The 24,466-nt window shown below is 48.8% G+C and overlaps 1 protein-coding gene across 4 annotated transcripts in view; it reads right to left on the bottom strand.

Moving 5' to 3' along the window:
• PPP1R9B (protein phosphatase 1 regulatory subunit 9B) overlaps window positions 1-24,466 on the bottom strand; it is a 74,888-nt gene that overhangs the window by 47,581 nt on the left and 2,841 nt on the right. The window lies entirely within an intron of this gene.

The following is a 24,466-nucleotide window of genomic DNA, read 5'->3' on the forward strand; positions in this document are numbered from 1 at the left end:
ATGCCTTGTGAGATTAACATTTTGGTTCCCGAACGCTGCAAACCTGGAAGTGACTCTTCTGCTTTGTGAACATTCTTTGGAACCCAATTGTCCGTCGCACCTTCCAATTGTCTGCAGGAGCTTCCTGCAGCCAATCGCAAGCTGCGTCTTGGTTTCTGAACATTTTGGAAGTCGAACAGACTTCCGGAATGGATTCCGTTCGACTTCCGAGGTACGACTGTACTATGAACAGAGAGAATTGGGCAAGGAGCTTGCAGAGCCAGTGGCAAAAAGTATAAAAACAGATGGGCTGACAATTCAACTCTGGCTATCTAAAGACATGAACGTAAGAAGAGAGTGCTGGATCAGGCCAAGGCCCATCTAGTCCAACAATCTGTTCTCCTGGTGGCCTATGGGGAGCCTGCAAGCAGAATCTGAATGCAACAGCACAGTCCCTGCAGGGGATTCCCAGCAACTGTCATTCAGAGGCATACTGCCTCAAACTGGGGGGGGCAGAATATAGCCACTCTGGTAATAATAATAATAATAATAATTTATATGCCATTCATCTAACTGGATTACCCTAGCCACTCTGGACAGCTCCCACCAAATTAAAACACAATAAAACATCAAACATTAAAAACTTCCCTATACAGGGCTGCCTTCAGATGTCTTCTGAAAGTCAGATAGTTGTTTATTTCCTTGACATCTGGATGGACGCCACTACCAAGAAGGCCCTCTGCCTGGTTCCCTGTAACTTTGCTTCTTGCAATGAGAGAACCACCAGAAGTGTCCAGGCTGAATGTGTCTGGATCTCAGCGCCTGGGCTGAATGATGGGGTTAGAGACGCTCCTTCAGGTATGCAGGGTCAAAGCTGCTTAGGGCTTCAAATTAGGTCAGCACCAACACTTTGAATTGTGCTTGGAAATGCACTGGGACCCAACGTAGATCCTTTGAGATCCTTAGTAGCCTTAGTGGCTGGGGAAACCCAGCTAGATGGGCGGGATATAAATAATAAAATTATTGTTGCTGTTGTTGTTGTTATTGTTGTTTCTGCCTAATTCTCCGTGAATTTGTCTGATCCTCTTTTAAAGCCATCCGAAGTGGTGGCCATGGCCCATGACAGGCCTCAGGGAAAAGGGGGAGGGGGGAGATGTAATTTTAAACTGATAATATTCTTCATAAACAAATGACTTCCCGTCTCTTCCATTTTGTACCAATAAACTTACTGCCTATATTCATCGTCTTTTTATTTATGTTTTCTTATATATCAATTTTCCTTTTAGAATTGTTATCCACAGAAACTACTAAAAATCCTTCTTTTTTCCCTCCCCCCCCCTTTTCCCCCTTTCTTCTTCTTCCTTGTGTACAGCAATGTTTGCCGATCTATGATAATAACAATCATGAACCTACTTTGAAAATAAGAATATGTATAATTGTAAGATGTAAAGTTATGATGTAAAGATATACTTGTGAGTATTAAAGGAAGACTAATAATAATAATAATAATAATAATAATAATAATAATAATAATAGACAGGCCTCAGGGAAAATCTCGACATCTCAAAGGTGGAAGCGAAAGTAGCCAGATGTCTCTCCAAACCCCCTTGGGGTGGAAGAGGCCTGGTCTTTGCTGCATCCGGTCAGTCTGGAATGGCCTCGTGCTCCATCTCTTGTCCTCCACCCCCATCCTGACAGATGACTCCTCTCGCCTTTCCCTGGAACAGCAAAGAACTGAGCCGAGCTGTACCAAAAAACTCTGCCCACTCACAAGCTGCCAAGCCCTGGGAAGGAGTGTGCCAACCTGCCAAGCAGTGCCATGACTCAGCGGGCACACATATGGTGGAAGTCACGCCTGCGAGCTAATGGAGGCCAGGACATCTTCAGGAATCCAGACCAGGATTCCTACCCAACGGCACTGAGGTGGCAAAACAAGAAGCTTAGCACCCACAATGTGGGGTTCTGATGTGACTTCCAATTTCTACTGGAAGTTGGGTCAGGGCTCAGACCTCCCAGATGACGTCAGAGGTCCTGCCAGGCCTCCAAACGCGATTTCCGGTAGAAACAGGAAGTTGGGCAGGAGGTCTCATGAGGCCTCAGACTTAATAATACAGCTATACCTTGGGTTGAAGTAGCTTCGGGATAAGTATTTTCGGGTTGCATGCTGCGGCGACCTGGAAGTAACGGAGTGCGTTGCTTCTGGGTTTCGCCGCTCACACATGTGCAGACGGTCAAAATGACGTCACACGCATGCATGGAAGCTGCGAATCACGACCCGCGCACGTGCTGATGCGTAGAGCGTTCACTTCTGGATGCGAACGGGGCTCTGGAACAGATCCCGTTCGCATCCAGAGGTACCACTGTAATAATAATAATAATAATAATAATAATAATAATAATAATAATAATAATAATTTATTTATACCCTGCCCATCTGGCTGGGGTTCCCCAGCCACTCTGGGCGGTTTCCAACAAAATATTAAAATACAGTAATGCATCAAACATTAAAAGCTTCCCTAAACAGGGCTGCCTTCAGATGTCTTCTAAAAGCCTGGTAGTTGTTGTTCTCTTTGACATCTGGTGGGAGGGCGTTCCACAGGGCAGGCGCCACTACCGAGAAGGCCCTCTGCCTGGTTCCCTGTAACTTGGCTTCTCGTAGTGAGGGAACCACCAGAAGGCCCTCGGCACTGGACCTCAGTGTCCAGGTAGACCCTAAGAGGCCTCAGAAGGGCCGCTGTGCCACCGACACAACGTGATGTCATGACATCACGTTACATCATGGGCACCATTGGACACCCATAACCTGAGGCTCAAGTCAGCATCCCTGAATGCCATTCATTAGTGATGCCTCTGCAACTGGGTGCAAAATGCATGGAATTAAAGAACAGGGCACCTCTGAGCGCCTGTTGAGCCGAGTAATCCGTTTGCAGATCTGAAAAAGAGTTCTCCGCCCTTTTACGTGAAAGTCTGTTCTCCACATTCTGACATCAGTTTGCAACTATTAAACAACAGAAATCTGCACTAAAATACTGCACTCATGAAGACATGTCAGTATTTTATTGCAAATTTCTCCTAAGAGACAAATTTGCCAAATATATGCATTTCTGCGAGCAGTTTACCCTACTATGCAATGCATCTTTGTTATTTTTACTAGCAGATTCCTTTCTATGCATGCTTTACTTAGTAGATGCATTTCTGTACGCATTATTTAGGTTTACGCCTTAGCCTTTTCTTCTCCTGAAGATATTCAGCTAAGCAGCAGAGGTTTAGGATCAGAGTTTTCCTTCTCCTAGACTCCATCTGCCCCTCACTTCTTCCTACAACTTGTGAAGAAGATGCCTTCTCGACTGTTGGACCCACTATTGGTCTCGTCCACTCAATCCGCCTGAGCCTGTCCTTGAATGCAGAGGAATATATATATATAAAGTACCCACATATAAACAGATGCTGAAGCAACCATTTGTTCAACTTTGGTATAATCAGATGCTACAGGAAGCCCTGGTACAGCCTTACTCATTGCATTTTCATGGCTGATAAACATTTTTGCAACGCAGCACTCAGACAAAACGGGAAGCAGTGGCAGGTGTGAGGGCGGAAGTTGCTTGCTTACTTACTTACTTAGAAACTTACTCTGCTTTTCCAACATTTGCTTCTCGGTCAACACAATGACCCGCCTGTGCTGCTAACAACAACAACACGGCTTTGATGATCCAGCCACCCAAACTTTGGTGCTTCACTGGATGTCCAAGAGTTACGAGGGAGAAAACAACATTTCTCTCTTCACCTTCTCCACCAGAGTCCCCGCACCGGTGCAAACTCAGATGCCCATGCCCGTCCCGAACCTCATCCCCAAGCATGCACTTTGCATGTGACTGTGGCATCCCTTATCCTGCAATGTAAGAGGCAGAATGGGACGCGGGTGGCGCTGTGGGTTAAACCACAGGGCCTAGGACTTGCCGATCAGAAGGTCGGCTGTTCGAATCCCCACGACGGGGTGAGCTCCCGTTGTTCTGTCCCTGCTCCTGCCCACCTAGCAGTTTGAAAGCACGTCAAAGTGCAAGTAGATAAATAGGTACCGCTTCGGCGGGAAGGTAAACGGCTTTTCCGTGCACTGCTCTGGTTCGCCAGAAGCGGCTTAGTCATGCCGGCCACATGACCCGGAAGGTGTATGCTGGCTTCCTCGGCCAGTAAAGCGAGATGAGCGCCGCAACCCCAGAGTCGGCCATGACTGGACCTAATGGTCAGGGGTCCCTTTACCTTTAAGAGGCAGAACGCCTTGAATGGCACCTGCCAAGGAACCAGAGGAAATTGCTTTTCCTTGCAAGATGTAGCGTGTCTTATCAAGGGTTAGTGAGATACTGAAAACAAAATAGAAAAGGGAGGTGTACCACGCACAGCTCACGCCAGCAGCACTACTGGCCTTGCACTATGACAGTTGAAAAGTTATTTTATATCCCGTGTGGGTGACCTTTCAGGACCTTCATCCTCCAGCAGCAGTAGCAGAACCCCCATTCCTGGTTTCCTTTTGCACACCAGCTTTGCTTTTGGGAGAGACAATATCCCTAAATGAAGCAGCTGAGCCTGAACCGGACATGTGTACTCGAATGATGAAGCAGCACAGGAGTGGGTGGGCAAAGTGAGGCAGGATTTTACTTGTGCATAACCTAGACAAAAGGATGGAGGAGGGAGTATCGATCTCAGCCAGCTGTCCATGCGTAGATGCTCCAATAATACTGCTAATTCCCCTGACCCCGCCCCCCACTTGCTGCCCTGCACACCATCTCTTGTAAACAAGCCATGGTCAGTTTCAATTCGAATCACCAGAAAGGCGTCCTTTCGCCATTTCCCGTGGACGCGGTTTGCAAAGACACCAGCCATAATCTCCTACACAGGAAAAGCGGCCCTGTTGCATTGCCCCGAATGTCCCATTTGCATGGGAAATGGGGAGAACAAAATATACCATCCAGCCCAGATACTGAGGTCCAGCTCTGAGGACCTTCTAGAGCAGGGGTCAGCAAACTTTTTCAGCAGGGGGCCAGTTCACTGTCCCTCAGACCTTGTGGGGGGGGGCAGATTATATGGGGGAGGAGAATGAATTCCTATGCCCCACAAATAACCCAGAGATGCATTTTAAATAAAAACACACATTCTACTCATGTAAAAACACCAGACAGGCCCCACAAATAACCGAGAGATGCATTTTAAATAAAAGGACACATTCTACTCATGTAAAAACATGCTGATTCCTGGACCGTCCGCGGGCCGGATTTAGAAGGCGATTGGGCCGGATCTGGCCCCTGGGCCTTAGTTTGCCTACCCATGTTCTAGCGATTCCCTTACTTTGAGACATGAAGCTACAGGGAACCAGGCAGAGGGCCTTTTCAGTAGTGGCACCCGCCCTGTGGAACACCCTTCTACCAGATACCAAACAGATAACAACTATCAAACTTTCAGAAGACATCTGAAGGCAGCCCTGTTCAGGAAAGTTTTTAACAGTTGATGTTTTACTGTGTTTTTAATATTTTGTTGGGAGCTGCCCAGAGTGGCTCGGCAACCCAGTCAGATAGGCAGCATATGAATAACAAAATTATAATTGTATCTGGTGGCTCTGATCAGGAATCCACTTAACTATCACAGCTCATCAAGCTGCACCTAGCCTTATTATGGACTATTAAGTCTGCTTTGAATGCTAGGGTTGTCCCAGGGACAACTGAGGTAACTATCAAGGAGACAGTGCTTCTGAGCATGAGAGGAGTGCCCCGTAGATATCCACAGACAAGCTGTAACAGCATGGACAGAGATGGATTTAGGGCAGCATGACCGGTTCCCTCGCACTGGGCGCCAAGCCAAAGCGGGCACCACAGGGCGTCACAACCATGACATACTGCATGCGCAGAAGAGAAGGCAAGAGGAGGCGGGTGGCAAATTTTGGCCTTGCACAGGGCACCACTGAAATTTGAAAGACTGAAGTCCACCCCTGCCATGGACTTGGGGGGTGAGACTTTAAGATCAGAGGGTTTGTGATTTGCAGGCAAGTCTGATCCGGGCACCTCCTGTTTCCAACAAATCAATCGCTTTACCCAAATGGAGAATTTGTTGTTAAATGCCAAGGCTAAGCTTTGAAATGGGAGGTCACAATCAACAGACTGCCTCTGGGCGTAGACAGAGTTTGCTTTCAAAACACACACACACACACACAAGCCCACCTCTGCACCCTGGGAGGAAGTGAGCTGTGTGAAGAGGATGTGACTTCTTTCTTTAGAGGCCTGAGCCCCCACCCTGCAGCACCATAGCTCAATGGCAGAGCAACTGCCTTGCATACAGAAGGTCGCAGGTTCAAGCCCTGGCATCTCCAGGTATGGCAGGGAGAGAGCTTGGTCTGAAACCCTGGAGAGCTATTGCCAATCTGAGTAATAATAATAATAATTTATTATTTATACCCTGCCCATCTGGCTGGGTTTCCCCAGCCACTCTGGGTGGCTTCCAGCAGAATGTTAAAAACACTATAAAACATCAAACATTAAAAACTTCCCTAAACAAGGCTGCCTTCAGATGTCTTCTAAAAGTCAGGTAGTTGTTCATTTCCTTTACATCTGGTGGGAGGGAGTTCCACAGGGCAAGCGCCACTACTGAGAAGGCCCTCTGTCTGGTTCTCTGCAACCTCACTTCTCACAGGGAGGCAACTGCCAGAAGGCCCTTGGAGCTGGACCTCAGTGTCCGGGCAGAACGATGGGGGTGGAGACGCTTCTTCAGCTATACTGGACCGAGGCTGTTTAGGGCCTTAAAGGTCAGCACCAACACTTTGAATTGTGCTCAGAAACGTACTGGGAGCCAATGTAGGTCTTTCAGGACTGGTGTTATGTGAACTCGGCGGCCGCTCCCAGTCACCAGTCTCACTGCCGCATTCTGGATTAGTTGTAGCTTCCAGGTCACCTTCAAAGGTAGCCCCACGTAGAGTGCATTGCAGGAGACAATTCTAAGCTATGGTGTGGCTCAATATAAGGCAAGTATGAATCACAATGGACCCTCATGCACAAAGTAGGGAGAGAGTCAAAAGGACTAGTACCACGTTTCGTGGTGTTTGTGTGTCCCAACACCACCACCTTCTCTTTGTACATCCAGCAAAACCATGGCACATCGTTACAGATAGCATGCATAGTTTGGAAACAGAAAACAAGGTTCTCCTTTCACAGCGATCTCCCGCTCCTCCTCCACCCCGTTACCCCTTCTTATCTGCCTTCCCTGCTCTTGAGAATTCCTATTGTTGCCATTTCCCTCTGCACAAAATGAACTTCATGGCACTTCTTCGCGTACAGCACCTGCCCCCTCTGCTTTGGGAGGCGAAAGAGAAACGGCTTCATCCATCTCTCAACAGCCCCCTCCCCCCATTGTACCACGTCCCTACTCCCCACCTGATCTCCATGGGCCCCTCTATCTGAGCACCCCCCACCTCATCCATCTTGAGCTACAACAAATGCCACAGACATGGGAGCAGTGAGCAAGGTGGAGAAGGCGGAGAGAGGGTCAGCTGCAAGGTCACAATTATACCAGCAACCTGAATGGTTCAGCTATTGGTCTTGTCTCTATGCTTCAAGTCTGCTTAAAACAAAATAAAAAAGTGTAAAGTAGCATAGGTATCTGTATAAACTCATTCTTCACCTTTTCACACACACAGTATTATGGGCATGTTAACAACCTCTGTAAAACTGCTCCAGGGAGTTGGTGATGTCACAGATGCTGGCCAATAAGTAGCTTTGATGGCGGTCTGTTCCTCCCCTTATAAACGTACAGTGCATTGTTTTACTGCAAGGGTGAATGACGTAGGAAAGGGGTCTTGGCACTGCACAAAATGTTTTCAAACTGTATCCCCTGCTCTTCAAATGCTGCATTTGGCCTTCACTATTCTGCTGATCAGTCTATGCTTTAGTCAAGCACGGCAGAGAAATCTCTTCTCCTAAGCATCATGGATGGGACAATGAAGCTGATTAATGGGTAATTAGTTGCAACAAGATGCCATTTGGCAGGCCAAACATACCTGGGAATCTCCCTGCTTTATAAGGGTGGCAGCTGAAGACAGTCTCCAGGTTTACATTTGTAAGAAGAGTTTTGGTTTGCTATGTGCGGAGCTGATCAAAATTTCAGTGACCTGAACAAAATCCATATTACGGGGTCACAAGGTGTTTGCTGCTAGACAGATCATGACCCAGTTCACATGAGCCTATCTTGGCTTACATTAGGTTCGTGCAGCACCCCCTCCTTCCTCCCTTTTCTCAATACACCAGAAATAAACCCAGGGCTCTTTAAGTAACCATAGTTTCATTTTACATCCAAACCAGGACTCTATGGTTATAAGCCTCGGAAGAAGCCAGAATCTCAAAGGATCTTCAAACTGTGTGTGTGTGTGTGTTATTATCGTGGCTTGTTTTGAGGCTGATAACCACAGTTTCCCAGTTCAGATGAAACAGGAAACTATGGTTAATTGAAGGCTGCACCAAGGCACACCAAGAAGAGAGGAGGGAAGGGGTGGCATATGGAGCCAGAATCGTTGTTTACATCTTGGCTTATTAAGCCGAGATATAATAATCCGAACTGGGCAAATAACTGAGCAGACCGCAGATTTATAAAGAGAGGTCACATCCAAAGGACTGAATGACCAGTTTCATCATCTGGCCAGGTTCTGGATTTGTGAAACAACAGTGCCTTCCTCCCCAAGCTAAACTACTTTTGAAACTCAGGTGAGTCTGCATCTAGGATATGGTGGGAGTCTGTTATTTTAAAAAGAAAGGCTCCCTCCGGCTTCTGCTTGAAGTAGCTGCCTGGATCTCAGTCAACAAGATTATTTCAAGGACACCACAAGCTACTAGGGAAGGGAGCTGACCAGATGCTAGAGCATATGCCTTGCTTGTAAAAGGTCCTCAGTTATACCCCCAGTATCTCCAAGCCTGGCTGCGAAAGACTCTCCTGCGTGGAAACCTGGAAACTTTCTGCCGGCCAGGATCAACAATGCTGAGTTAGATGGACCAAATCGTCTGTGACTTGGTAGAAAGCAGCTTCCTGGCATAGGGGCCAACTCTATGGGGCCCAGACCCCTTCAGCATCCCCCCCCAAAAAAATTGCTCCCCCAACTGACGGTGCTGAAAGCTCTCTCAAAGGTGCGTGCGTTCAGAAAAAAGCATATTCTATTTTCCCTCCCCATCAAGGTCCTTTGCCGCCGCCACTTTGTGACAGAGCAAGTAAGACACCCGATTGCCCACTCGCCCCCCCCCTCTCCAGGGGTGAACTCCTTCCTATCCTCCGACAGCCTGGCATGGACCTAATGCCCCGCGAGCCCCCCGCCACAGAGGGGACTTGTCTGCCGCTTGGTGGCATCTAGGCAGGGAGACGAAGGTGCAGTGTGAGGGCTGTTCCTGCCATTGTCCCCCGGCAAGTCCCCTGGCTCAGCTTCTCAGCGCCAGACCCAGCCCAGACAGCAATGCCTCTCATGCCCAGAGCCTGACTGCCTGGGCCTTGAAGACCAGAAGAGAGAGGAGGGCAGCACAGCCTCACACTCGGCTGTGCTCGCTTGGCTCCAGCCTCCCTCGCTCCCTCCGTCCTTCTAGTGAACTTGCAGCAGGGAACAGCCCCCCGCCCCACTATTCTAGTCAAGTTGCCACCACAACATCCTGGGTTCCTGTGACCCAGAGATTACCACAGAGCGCACAAGACACATGACATCTGGTACACAGGATGAGACCCTACCTGCCCCCAAGACTGTCTTGCCAGAGTGGGGTATGCTCTGGTCATCTCCTACTTGGACTACTGCAATGCACTCTACGTGGGGCTACCTTTGAAGGTGATTTGGAAACTACAACTAATCCAGAATGCGGCAGTGAGACTGGTGACTGGGAGCGGCTACCAAGACCATAGAACACCAGTCCTGAAAGACCTACATTGGCTCTCAATACGTTTCTGAGCACAATTCAAAGTGTTGGTGCTGACCTTTAAAACCCTAAACGCCCTCGGTCCAGTATACCTGAAGGAGCGTCTCCACTCCCATCGTTCAACCCAGACACTGAGGTCCAGCTCTAAGGGCCTTCTGGCAGTTCCCTCACTGTGAGAAGTGAGGTTGCAGGGAACCAGACAGAGGGCCTTCTCAGTAGTGGCGTCCGCCCTGTGGAACGCCCTCCCATCAGATGTCAAGGAAATAAACAACTCTCTGACTTTTAGAAGACATCTGAAGGTAGCCCTGTTTAGGGAAGTTTTTAATGTTTGATCTTTTATCATGTCTTTAATATTCTGTTGGGAGCTGCTCAGAGTGGCTGGGGAAACCCAGCCAGGTTTGCTGGGTATAAATTAATTATTATTATTATTATTATTATTATTATTATTATTATTATTACTCCTGAACTGTGGTGCCTCCACACCTTGGTGACGACTGATCAAGTGGTCAAAAGCAATGTGGCAGGAGGTGGCAGGTGCCTAGGAGAAACAGCGAAAGGATTAACCCCCGCAAACATCTGCTGTTTCAAGCCTTCAGATGCCCTCCCAAGGGGGGCTCTGCAACAAAAATGTCATTCTGACCTAAGTCTCCGCATAGCAACTAAAAAGCAGCATCTTTTCTCCACAACACTAACTCAGAAATACAATTATTTAAAGAAAGAAAACTTGCCCTTTGTCTTTCTGAAAGCTCTTTCAAAGCTGTGCGTGTTCAGAAAAAAGCATATTCTATTTTCCCTCCCCTTCACAGTCTGTGGCAGCATCAGGGCAGGATTTTTTGGGGGAAAGACTGGAACCCCACGAAGCAAAACGAGCAGGAGCCCCAACCCAAACAACAACAACCACACAGTAGGGCTGGCTCAGCACATGTTGAAGTCAATGAAATAATGCACAGATGGGGTCCATTCACACATCACCCCCTTTTTGCATAAGAACTCAATGCACCAATTTATATATACAGTAGCAAATATGGGGACTGTGTGTAGAGTTGAGATACGATACATCTGACTGTAGTGGAGAAGAGGGCAAGTATGGCCTGCATCCCTGCTCATTCTGCGCTCCTAACTGTTGATGGGAAAATCCAAGATCCCTGGCAGTTCTCCCTTCTCATTGTCCTTCCAGCCAGACTTAGACAGGGCAGTTCTTCCAACAGAGGACTGTCCTCTGTAGGGTAGGGCATCTTCAAAGGGGACGGGGAGGGCATTCGAGTGCAGAGTCTAAAATTACCTAACCGCAGTGCTGTTCACAATCACCAAAGGCACGCTGTCCCTTTCCGCAGGGTTGGATAGATGGCTGCCAGCTCCCTTTCGGACCGCTGACCTTCCTGAAACCAAGGTGTGTTGTGTGTGTGTTTTTTAACTCCTTTCACGACTGAGGAAGCCGAAAGGCCGGCATGGTTCTTGTCCAGACAGAGAGCAAGCAGTGGTGAACTGGGGAGCCTGTTGGACCAGGAAACCTGGGAGAGCAGGATTTGAATCCCCACTTGGCTGGGTGACCTTGGGCTGATCGCTGCCTTTCAGTCTAACCCATGGGTAAGCAAACTAAGGCTCAGGGGCCGGATCTGGCCCAATCGCCTTCTAAATCCGGCCCACGGACAGTCCGGGAATCAGCATGTTTTTACATGAGTAGAATGTGTCCTTTTATTTAAAATGCATCTCTGGGTTATTTGTGGGGCATAGGAATTCATTCATATATTTTTTTTCAAAATATAGTCTGGCCCCCCACAAGGTCTGAGGGACAGTGGACTGTCCATGCTGTACCATCTGAGCAGTGTAATAACAAAACAAAAATACCCCAAACATCGCCATGAAATTCGCTCCTCAAAAAGCTATGGGTAGGCTGTGTGTGTGTTGGTGCTCCTACTTGTCTGATGGTGCTGAGAGCCGCTTTGCCGTTTGTTACAGGAACCGAAACTGAAATGCAAGTCAGAAAACAGGAAGCCGTTGTCACCCGCCTAGGCCTTCTGTGGAAATTTTCATCTCCAGAGCTGCCCTGTGACATTTTGCAGCCTGACGCAGAAACTCCGGGCAGCATGCCACCCAAGGTTACTGCTGGTAGCTGTTGATAGGATAGCAACGCTCACCTGACCTCCTAGCACTGGTGTCACTGTGACTTACTGGGAGGGAGAGGGGGCAAGGCGGTGGTGAGGCTGACATGGTGCAAATGCATTGGTGGAGCCAACCCGAAGTTCCAGTATAGTGTGTTTGCACCATACTGGCCTCGCTGCTATCGTGTTCCTCTCCCTCTTGGTAAACTGCAGCAGGGCTGCTGCTGGGAGGTCAGGTGAATGAAGGAACCCTGTGTCATGGCTGGGTGCAAAGGAATGGTGGGAGGAAGCAGCTGGGGAACCCCCAAGGGAAGAAGGCTCAGAGCCCAGGGAGTAGGGGTGGGACGACAACAACAACGATATTTATACCCAGCCCATCTGGCTGGGCTTCCCCAGCCACTCTGGGCGGCTTGCAGCACATGTCAGAACATACTAAAACATCAAACATTAAAAAACTTCCTTATACAGGGCTGCCTTCAGACATCTTCTAAAAGTCTGATAGCTGTTTACTTCCTTGACATCTGAAGAGAGGGTGTTCCACAGGGAGGGCACCACTACCGAGAAGGCCATGTTCAGAGGGAGCAGAATGGGAGGAGGTGTCAGAAGTTGAAGAGGTAACAGGGTTTTGTGAGCAGGAAGGGGCTGTGGCAGAGGGCAGTTCAGAATCAGAGGCAGGAGCAGAGGCTGGAGAGGAGGGGGGGCAAGAGGCAGAGATCTGGCCGGCTGCTGAAGAAGCCAGGGGGTCTCCCCCTCCTGCTGTGACCAGCTCCCCTCCGCCTGGTCTTCCCAGAACCCAAAGAGGTATGAAGAGGGCAGAGCAAATAGAGATAAGACAAAGGAGTCTCAGCTTGCTTGGGAAGGAACTGGGGGAGGAGGCGACTCAAAGAGCTTTGGGGAGGCAAGAGCAACAAGTGAGTTGCTGTGCTGACTAGGCCTGGTCTCCAGAGCTGTTTGTGTCTTTGAATAAAGAGTTAACTTCACTGACGCTGTGTGTGACTTCTTACTGGCCTGCTCCTGGCTCCCACCCACTTGACACCCCGCCGGTCACTGCTGTCTGCTGCACGTGTCTGCTGTCTGTTAATTTACACAAAGCACAACTCATTGAGAAGTGCTCTGGTGAAAGTTCGGTTGAAATGAGCAGGGGCCCATTGCCAGCTGACCCTTCCTTGATCCTTGATGGGTTGTGCAAATTGGGACATCTGAGCAGATGGGGTCAAACTGAGCCTGCCTCACTCATGCTTCTGCCCTTAACATCACCTCAAAGTCCCAAGTCGAAACATCCCGAGGAAGATGATGATGATGAAGAAGAAGAAGAGCTGCATAAAGGTGAAGGAAAGGACAACCAAATTTGATCAGGGAGGGAGCTGGGGCAATTCCCTGAGAAGGAAAAGTTATAACGGTTGGGTCTTTTTAGTTTAGGGGAAAGACAGTGAAAGGGGGGGAACGGGAGAGATAGTGCATAAAAATTATGCACAGTATTGAGCAAATGAGGGGAGGGAGGGAGGGGAGGAGAAAGAGGGAGAGAGAGAAAGAGAGAGAGAGAGATGGAAGTCCTCAGCCCCCCCCCACCTGCTCTCATAATGCTACGACTTGTGGTTACCCGATGAAATTGATCGACGGGAAGTTCAGGACAGGCAAAAGGAAGCACTTCTTTGCACAGCATGCAATTAATTTGTCGAATTCATTGCCGCACAATACGGTGCCAGCCAACATCTCGGATGGCTTTAAAACGGAAGTGGGGATGCTGAGGCCCTGGGGACGTTGTCAAACTCCAACTCCCATCAGCCCCAGCCAGTAGTCGAACAACATTTGGATGTCTGCAAGGTCCATCCGTCCCCCTGTCCCCCCCGATCTATGCGTTCTGCCTGGATTACTTTGTTTTCTATCTTCTCTAGAGCGGTCCTCCAAGACCTAGCAGCCCGTCCTCGCAAGCATTGTGGACCCTTGCAGTCCATCCTTCTTGGGGGCAGAGGTACCACTCCCCTGCTGCCAGGCCTTGTGGACACCTGTCGGGCTGCCTGCTTTATAGGCGAACAGCACACCCTCTTCCCCATCAGCCCCTCTGATCTTGAATTCTTGTTAGGCCGTTTGTCACAGGACACGGGTCTCTCCGCCTTCCAGACTTATATACCCTTCCCTTGACCATCCAGATCGAGGGGAGTGGAGAGCAACTAAAGCTGGCCAGCAGGAACGGGAAAAGGGGCTATTGTCTAATAATTTGCGCTGTTTGGCTTATCCCCAGTGCACAAAGAGTCCACCTGATGCTACGTTGCAAGGCTGAGCAGATGGCCCATCAGCCTGAAAATGGGGGCCACCTAGGAAGAGGATAACCCAGCATCCTCTCCTGGGGTGGGGGGCGTGGGAGGATTATAGCAGCAGGGGGTTAACGACAGCAGACAATAACACCACTCCAAGGAACCTTGTGGGCCAACATAGCTTGTGAGAGAGAGCACTGCTGCAGGACATGCGGCTCAGTTCCAATTTCCTTACACGAACGTGATAGGGCCGGACCAATTTTGCTCCTGAAAACTATCCTCAAAAGAACAGTAGCGGGTGGCTTTGTGGAGGCTGCCCTACCGAAACAAGGAGGCGGCAGGGAGGGTGGCACAGTGCGGTCCCGGCAGCAGGAACTCCGGATTGGCTCTGCTGATGCGTCTGTGCTGCACCCATCTTGCCGCCACCATGTCCCTCCCAATAAGCAGCCATGATCTACCCAAATGCAATTCTGTTTTTAAACACAGGATAAGGAATCTCTATAGAACTATATTGTATTTTAAAATGGGGTTTCAGAGGTTTTAGGGGTTTTAGCTAGATTTTTCAATTTCATTGTTCTGCATGGGACAATGACAATAAAGATATCGTATTGTATCGATCCGCCTGCCAGGACAGGTAAGTGCCTTCTCCCCACCTGGCTGTCCGCTATCGCTCGCAATTCTCATTTGCTAATTCTGCCAAGCCTGTAAACGGCTGCATGTTTGCCAGCTGTCGTCAACACCCCACCCTATCTGATTTCCTTGTTTTGGTATCTTGCAGGTTGATATTTGACAGTGATCCGTCGCTGACGTGCAGCGGTATTTAGCATCTCACCCTGCTGATAGCTGGTACGTATATGAAGGCGGATGCTGAACTGTCTTCGGCAAAGGCTTTCTACTTTGGTTTACCTTCCAAGGAACCCTGGCCCCCGTTACCAGACTCAGAATAAGCACCCAGCACCCTTGGGCAGCTGCCATGACCCTGGCAGCTTGACAGGACCCAACCACACACATCTAGGATTGGTGATGTGCCATTTTAAATATTCCACAAAATGGGCTGCCTCTTTATCCTTTGCATCAACCAACTTGGATGGCTTTGAAAACATGTTGGACAGATTCACAGAGGCTAGCGCTATCATTGGCTACTAGCTATGACAACAATATTTGCTCCACTATGAGACTCATGTTCTGCTAGTAGATAAGCATCTTTTGGGGCACTGAATTAGGTAGACCTTTGGTCTGATCCAGCAAGGCTCTTATGCTCATAACATGAAGGGAATCTTGAGATTTCTGGTTTCATGGAGTGGGAGGGATGGACCGCTGTAATAATAATAATAATAATAATAATAATAATAATAATAATAATAATAATACACCGCCCATCTGACTGAGTGGCCTCAGCCACTCTGTGTAGCTTCCAACCAATTATAAAACCACAGTAAAACACCACACATTAAAAACTTCCCTAAACATCTGAGGGGAGGGCATTCCGCAGGGCAGGTGCCACTACCAAGAAGGCCCTCTGCCTGGTTCCCTGTAACCTCACAGTGAGGGAGCCTCCAGAAGGCTCTCAGAGCTGGACCTCAGTGAATGATGGGGGTGGAGACACTCCTTCAGGTATACAGGGCCGAGGCCATTTAGGGATTTAAATATCAGCATTTAAACTTTGAATTGTGTTTGGAAACGTACTGAGAGCCAATGTAGATCCTTTAGGACCTGTGTTATATGGTCCTGGCAGCCACTCCCAGACACCAGTCTACCTGCCGCATTCTGGATTAGTTGTAATTTCCGAGTCACCTTCAAAGGTAGCCCCAAGTAGAGCTCATTGATGTATTCCAAACAGGGACTGGGAAATCTGGATTTATTTCCCAGATCTACCTTGGAACTGTTATAGGGCCTTGAAATTACTGCAGTTTTTCAACCTCAGTTTCCCCCCTGTAAAATATGGAGTTTTGTATAGGAATATAACGTACCGAAAACGCTCTGAAACTGGAATGTCTTTGCCTCCCCGCACATCAATCGCTGAGCAAATGTGTAATTATGACATGTTCACAAATGTTCTAACTGATCAGGGGGAAGCTGACAGCAATGGAATATTATCCCCATCAGTGCAGGTTCCTGTCAGGAAAGTGAAAAGATAGGCCCGGCTAGTGAGGAAATGTTACACAGCATCTGGGAATTGTTGGGGCTGCGAGTTGTTGGGAGAAGAAAGGGTGTTGACAAAGGAAGAGAAGCTGGAAAAGGTGCAGAATTTGGCACAACTGCTGAAAGCAGAATTTCAAATCAAACTGCCCATCCCTGAAGAGAGCCAAAGTGTGATGTCGTGATCACACCAGGACAGGGAGGCTTGAATCAAATCCCTGCTCAGCTATGACCTTGCCCATTCGCTCTCTCTTTCTCCTCGCCTACCTCACAGGGTTGTTGTGAGGAGAAAGGGGAAGGTGACTATGGAAGCCGCTCATGAACGAGTAAGAGTAATGAATTCATTTTTGACCAGGACTTCATTTGAGCCAAGACTCTGCTTCAGAATCTGAATTCAGCAACAGGAGCTCAACTACAGTGGTACCTCTGGTTAAGAACTTAATTCATTCTGGAGATCCGTTCTTAACCTGAAACCGTTCTTAACCTGAGGTACCACTTTAGCTAATAGGGCCTCTCGCTGCCGCCGCAGCACGATTTCTATTCTCATCCTGAGGTAAAGTTCTTAACCCGAAGTACTACTTCTGGGTTAGCGGAGTCTGTAACCTGAAGTGTCTGTAACCCGAGGTGTCTGTAACCCGAGGTACCACTGTAGTTGCAAAAAAAAAAAAAAAAAAAAACTTCTGAAGCAAGCCAGAGCATCAGTCAGAAGCTTCATGGTAACGTCTGATTATAAGTTAGCATGAGAGGCTGTAATGTTTAATTGCATCCTCTTTCCACTGAAGCTTTCATCAGAGACTAAAACCCACCACCCCGCCCCTGACACTGGGGTTGACTAAAGGACATACCACTGAGTAGATCTCATATGCACACAGGCAAGCTAGCTTCCTCTTTCCCCCTTCTGCAGAAGTCGCAAAACATATTTAAAGATGGCTTTCCCTTTCAGTTTGGACCTTAAAAGAAGCAGGACGTTTCCCTTTCATGGTGATGCATTTTCCACTAGCAAACATGTGCCAACTCATCTCGTATACTTGTCTCAACTTTGAAACCTGCTTTGGCTCTTGTATGCCAGATGAGAAAACACTGCGTTTCCACATGTGAGGAAAAATAAAATCTTAAAGATGAGACTCTTAATCTCAGGGTCGTGGGTTCGAGCCTGACATCAGGCAAACGATTACTGCATTGCCTGGGGTTAGGCTAGATGAACCTTGGGGTGCCTTCAAACTCTTCAATTCTATGATTGATTATATGTTTCGGAAAGTTGTTTCGCCATCCGCTTGGATGCCTCTTATGATATCACAACCAAATTTTGCATGAAAGTTCCAGGGACCAAGGAGCAGGGTTGTTGGTTTTTTTGTCAATGTTTGGAGACAAACGGGCGCCATTTTGAATCAAGATGGCGGACTGAACCTTCCAAAGCTGGTTTGAAACACCGATTTCAAAACTGCGCTGTTTTTGTTGCTTAGTTTTCCTGAGCAAAGCCGGGTATGCGGCTGCTAGTATGAAACAAAGCAAGAACATTCCCTCCTAACCACAGGATCTGAATCTAGTTTATTAAATTAAGCTGTTTTTCACAGGAGTGATTTGCCCCCTGCCATTGCGACCTTCCTTGGTGTAGTGCCACTGCTGGGAATACACTCCCTGAAAGAATGTCTCCTTCCTCCTGGGTGGCACATTTGACTGGCAAGGGTAGCAAAGCATTGTGTGACTCTGGCGGGCAACATGCACCATGCCATCTCGCCCCCTCATTGTGTTTGTTGCTGTTCAAAGAAGAGTTGTTTGGGGCTACACCTAAAGAGCTGCCTTTCCCCATTATGAACCTGCCTGGATGCTGAGAACATCACCTGAGGCTCTTCTGTGAACACCACATCCCAGGGAACTTCAGAAGGTGGTGAGGAGAGACTGGGCCTTCTCTGTAGTGGCCCCCTGTTTCTGGAATGCTCTCCCCCGGAAGGCCTGCCTGGTGCCAACCTTGTCATTGTTTCAGTGCCATGAAAATAACATTTTTATTTTCCCAGGCACTTGGGAAGCACAAATGCTGCTGTAGTGTTAGATCTGTTTTTAATATCCTATCTGATTTTATCATTGGTGATTGTTTTTTACTCGGCTATAAATGACTTTGTGGTATTTTTTAGTGGGAAGCAATATATTGTTGTTGTTGTTATTTAAATTTGCCCTTCATCCACAGCTCTCAGGGCAGTTCACAACATAAAATCACAACATGAAGACACACAACATACATAATAAAAACAAAAACAGACCAATAACCCCAGCCCCATCCCACAACACATTTAAAAGGGCATTGGATGGCAATCAGCCCAAGGCCTGGTTGAAGAGGAACATTTTTGCCTGGTGCCTAATTGTGTATAATGACGGCACCAGCTGAGTCTCCCTGGGGAGAGCATGCCACAAATGGGGAGCCAACACAGAAAAGGCCCAGTTCTTCTCTTTCCACCTCTGGGCAGAGGAGGTATGCGAAGAAGGGCCTCAGATGATGGTTGCAGGGTCTGGGTCAGTTCATATGGAGAAAGCCTGTCCTTGAGGTATGGTGGTCCTGAGCCATTTAAAGCTTGATAGGTCAAAACCAGCACTTTGAACTGCGCCCAAAAAACTAATTGGCAGCCAGTGCAATTGGGCCAGGATCAGTGTAATATGCTCAAACCGCCTTGCCCCAGTGAGCGATGTAATAAACCTGCATCTAAACCATTGGCAATGAAGCTCTCCAAGCTAATATACAGTCAACTGTTGGGAGGGCACAGACTGGAGCAGGAATATGATAAGCTGCTCTTCCTACAGACCACAGTTCATCTGCAGAACTAGCTTGAATAAAAGAAGACAGGGACAGATTTCTCACTGAGAGCAGCAGCATTTCCTTTCAAGGTAGGATTCACCGTTAACCAAATCTCTTCATCCACTAACACAGGCGTAGGGAACCTCGGCCCCAAGGGCCAAAGGCATCCTTCCCATCTCTTTCTGACTCTCTAAACTCTCTCCAGGCCTCACCCCTCGCTGGTCCTGCTTCATAGTGCAAGTGTTTTTGCCTGGCTGGGATGTGTCCTTGAGTGCTGATTGTGCCTTTTGCTGGTCTGCTCGGAGGTTATAGAGGAGCATGTGAGTGTGCAGAAACTAGCCAACTGCACAAAGGTGAAATTCGCATTCATTGTCCCACCAGTTTAATGATGATGATGATGATGACGACGATGATGATGATGATTTATTACTCATACCCCGCCCATCTGGCCGGGCTTCCCCAGCCACTCTAGGCAGCTTCCAACAGAATGTTAAAAACACAACAAAACATCAAACATTAAAAACTTCCCTAAACAGGGCTGCCTTCAGGTGTCTTCAGATAGTTGTTTATTTCCTTCACATCTGATGGGAGGGTGTTCCACAGGGAGGGCGCCACTACCGAGAAGGCCCTCTGCCTGGTTCCCTGTAACTTCACTTCTTGCAGTGAGGGAACCATCAAAAGGCCCTTGGAGCTGGACCTCAGTGGAGGTGGAGACGCTCCTTCAGGTATACTGGCCGAGGCCGTTTAGGGCTTTAAAGGTCAGCACCAACACTTTGAATTGTGTTTGGAAACATACTGGGAGCCAATGTAAGTCTTTCAGGACCGGTGTTATGTGGTCTTGGCGGCCGCTCCCAGTCACCAGTCTAGCTGCCGCATTCTGGATTAGTTGTAGTTTCCAGGTCACCTTCAAAGGTAGCCCCACGTAGAGCGCATTGTAGTCCAAGCGGGAGATAACCAGAGCATGCACCATTCTGGTGAGACAGTCTGCGGACAGGTAGGGTCTCAGCCTGCGTACCAGATGGAGCTGGTAGGTGGCTGCCCTGGATACAGAATTGACCTGCACCTCTGTTCCCACCCGCCACTGGCCCACAGCCCCTGGAAAGCTGGAAATGTGGCCCTTGAGCTAAGAATAGTTCCTTCCCCTCTGCACTAACCTATCAGCAGAGACCCAAAGGGGACGAGGGGCGAATCCAAGCCAAGCCCACCAAGCAGGAGAAACAGGAAAAAGACCAAAGAAGACCCACCCTTCAGGGTCACCGGCAACGGGGGAGGTTTGCTTCCCAGCCACACATGCGGCAAATGTCGTGCCTTCTGTTCGGCACAAGGTTCGCCCACGGAGTCTCCCTAAAAGGAATTTCACGAGCACAAAAGACTTGCCAGGCATCCTGCCGCTTTCCATGGAAGTCCTCACTGCCTAAGACGCCTCGCTGCCCGGGGAGCAACAACAAACGCTGCCCGCAACTCCAGAGAAGGACAAAGTGCACCGTCCCCAAAAGGCTGGCCAGGTTTATATTTTGCTACCTGAGACAGAACATCCCGCAAGCACCTCTCCTAGGGAGCAAAAAAATGCCACAGACGTAACCATGCCTGAGGCATCTGATTCAGTCTGGCCAATGACAGAGCCCGCCTTGCCAATGTCCTAGACTAGGTCAAGGTTACCTGCTTTATCTCCCTGAGGAACTTTGTTGTTTTCTTGTTGTGTTGTCATTTGGCAGATTTAATTGTTCTTTGCGGGGGTCTAACACTCAGCTCTCTTCCATGGTTAAAACACATAAAGCAAGACGGCTCTGTTCACATGTAAATTGCGGTGGCCCCTCTTTTGGAGTTGGTGATCAGGGATCTTAAAACCCCAGGGTCTTAAAATCTGACCCTTGAGCCTATAAGCTAGCACATTCTGTCAGCTCCCAGGGACCTGAACTCTCTTATGGCAGCCTGACTGAAGTAATGCTTCCTCTTCTGCCAGCGACCAATCCCATATGCCATGACCTGGTGCCAGGATGTTGGCTAAGACAGAACAATGCCAGAAGGCCAAAGAACATAAGAAAAGCCTGTTGGATCAGGTCCACGCCAGCATCCTGTTCTCACAGTAGCCACCCAGATGCCTGTGGGGAAACTCGCGAGGCCTGAGCAGAAGATCACTCTCCCTTCCTGTAGTCTCCATCAATTGATACAGTCATACCTCGGGTTACAGACACTTCAGGTTGCGTTTTTTTCGGGTTACAGACCCGCCAAAACCCAGAAGTATCAGAACAGGTTACTTCTGTGTTTCAGTGCTTGCGCATGCACAGAAGCGTGAAATTGCGCTTTGCGCATGCGCAGAAGCACCGAATCACAGCATGCGCATGCGCAGAAGCAGCACTGCAGGTTGCGAACATGCCTCCTGCACGGATCACATTCACAACCCGAGTGTCCACTGTATTCAGAAGTATTACTGCCTCCAAGCATCGAGGGCAGAGCAGAGTCATTGTGGCAAGTAGCTACTGACAGACCTCTCTCCTCCATGATTGTCCAATCTTTTAAATTCACACAAATTGGTGAATTTGAATCCCTCCTGAGGGAGTGAGTTCCACAGAATAACAATGCACTGTGAGAAGCTAACAGCTTTGCTGCATCACATCAAAGGTCTATCTAGGCCAGCATTCTGACCCCATGGCAACCAACTAGATTCCTATGGAAAGAGCACAGTTGCAACATCGCTCTCCCGTTCCTGTTAACTTATTGGAGCAGGGCACCTTCTTCGCAGCGTTAGAAACTCAGGATATATATAAGCTAGGCACCTCATGGCATCTTAAACCTACGTAGATTACAATCACCACAATGGAATGTCTGGGGCTTGACTAGATGGCCCTTGGGTTCCCTTCCAATGCTACAATTCCACGATGCTATGATCTCGACAACATTAATGGGCTGTAGCTTACTCTGGCAACGGTTCACTTGTCCCAGAATGCAAGAAGGAGAATCACACACAGGGGGAACGGAATTGGTATTAACTGTGGACCAAGGCAGAGGTATTCTAAACTGCGGTTGCTAGCCTGGCACCCAGAAAACTCCACATAGTCACAACCGGACCCGCACCTGGTGTTTGGTAAATTTTGAACACTGCTTCTTTGCCCCTGACATCTGCTCGTGGGACATTCACCCATGTTCCTACGTTCTAATCTCTCTCCAGACATATTCCCTTTTTGTCCCAACTACCCAAAGAACTCAAAACGACCTGTGTTTCTCCCCCTTTATCTTCATGACAACCTAGCGAGGTGGGTTAGGCTGAGAGATGGGGGACAGACCCAGGAAGCTTTGCAGCCGAACAGGGATTTCAACCAGGGTCTTGCTGGCCCGGCTGCAACCCACTAACCACTACAACACACCAACCATTAAGTGGAGATATCATGGGCAACCTGAGTTAATGATCCATGTTGAATCCTATCTCAGAACTTGAAAACGTTGGCCTGATTGACCATCTCCTTCTATCCAGGTCTATGACCTCATGGGCACCCGCCAGAGGGCTGTCATGTTCCCCTGTCTCAGGTTCCCAGTGCTGGCCTGAACATGGATCTCATTCGGATGACAAACCTGTCAACCCACTGGAGGGGAGACCCTTCAGCAACAGCCCCTTCTACACTGACCAGGCCTGAAGATGTAGCTCTTGCATATGAAGATGATCCCCATGTAGAATCTTCTGTGACTGAAGAACAGGCTACAGACCCTTTAAATATTGCCAACAGCTCTCTGGGGTTGGGGCAGGGGGGCAGAGCTACTGGAAAGTCAAACCCTGCTGTCCTTTCAAAGGCTTCAGATGACCCTAAGCCGTCTGCTGAGACAACATCTCCCCAAGCTCAGCACGCAGGGCCTAGTCGGAGCTGTCCGTGGTCCTGATTTGCCTCGCCTTACCACACCCCTGGACCAGGCTCTGGTTATTGATTGCCCCTCTGCCTGTGGGCCCCAGTCCCCAGCAGAACAGGAGAGCTGCCATTCATTTCGCTCATCTGGGGAAGACTAGAGAGTCTTCCTGCCTCCAGATTCACCCCTGGCAAAGCTGGCCTTTTGCAGGGGACAAAACCGAGCTAACTGTTTGGGAATGATGGTCAGTACGCCTTTGATCCTTGCAAGGTGTTGAAGAGCGGAAAGGTAGCCAATCGATAGCAACTCCGAGAGGGAATAAGGGGCATTGGGGCAGCAGGAGGGCTAGAAAGGAACAGATGGCGATGAGCCATCTCCCTGAATTTGTGTCGGTGACATCTCTCTCCCCAGCCCACCCCTCCCCTCTCCGTCCTTCTTCCAGAAACATGCAGCCCCCAGCAGAGGTGGGATGGAGTGTGAGAAACGGAGATTTCACATCCAATGTGTTATCCCCTTTACTACCAGCAGCCAGACAGAAACGGGTTCATTAATAATCCCTCCCTCGCCCTGAGCGTTCCATAAAAGCAGTGGTTTTGCAAAAAAAAAGGGGGGGAGGGATGGAGAATGGTTTCTCCCTCTTCCACCCCCAGACTGCTTTGCAATATCAAGTCACCTCAGCAGCATCTCCCTGTCTGCCGAAATCTCAGGCTAGGGAACGGTCTCCTTCAACCCCACCCATTCCCTGATTTTCCACCCTAGACAAATATTCTTTCTCTCTCCCTAGGATTCTACAATGGAAAGGAAAAAAGGGGGGGATTGAGTGAGAGTAGGGGGCGGGGGCACTCCAAAACACTGTGACTATCTGCCATGATACTGTCTGGCCTATTGGTCCTAAAACCACCTTTGCACAGATAGTCTTGAGTCCTGTAGATCTGCCTCAGAGAGAGGCCAGCCCTGTTAAAAGCAGCAACCAGGCCCCTTTTTTCTGCCACTAGCCCTTAGGATGAGAGTTTTGAACAGAACCTTCCCCCCAGTGTTTCCAGAGCTCCTAAAGTTCAAAATAAAAATACATATATGCAAAAGGGGGACACACAACCCCTTTCCTGTCGGTCTGTAGTTCTCAAGTAAACGTTTGCTATAGGCTTTTCGATATCGAGGCCTTCTCATTGGAAATCTTCCTGAGGAGAGGGTTGGTGTGGGGAGAAAGCCCATATTTAGGCCTGGTCCTCCCCAACAGGCCAGTGGGTTGTGGGAGGCTGTGCCATGACTGGGCCAATCCAGATGGCAGGTTAATGCAGCTCCACACAAACAAGCGCATGTCTTTTTACACGCCTTTCCTTTCATGTAGAAATCTAGCTGCTCAGGAAGAAGGTGGAGCTTCATGCCTTCTCCTTAGCATGGCATGCACAGGGAACATATTTATCGCATGCAAGGTAATTTTTGGAT

The sequence above is a fragment of the Podarcis filfolensis genome (genome assembly GCF_964270895.1).
Source record: "Podarcis filfolensis genome assembly, chromosome: 13".
In the NCBI taxonomy this organism is placed as follows: Eukaryota; Metazoa; Chordata; class Lepidosauria; order Squamata; family Lacertidae; genus Podarcis; species Podarcis filfolensis.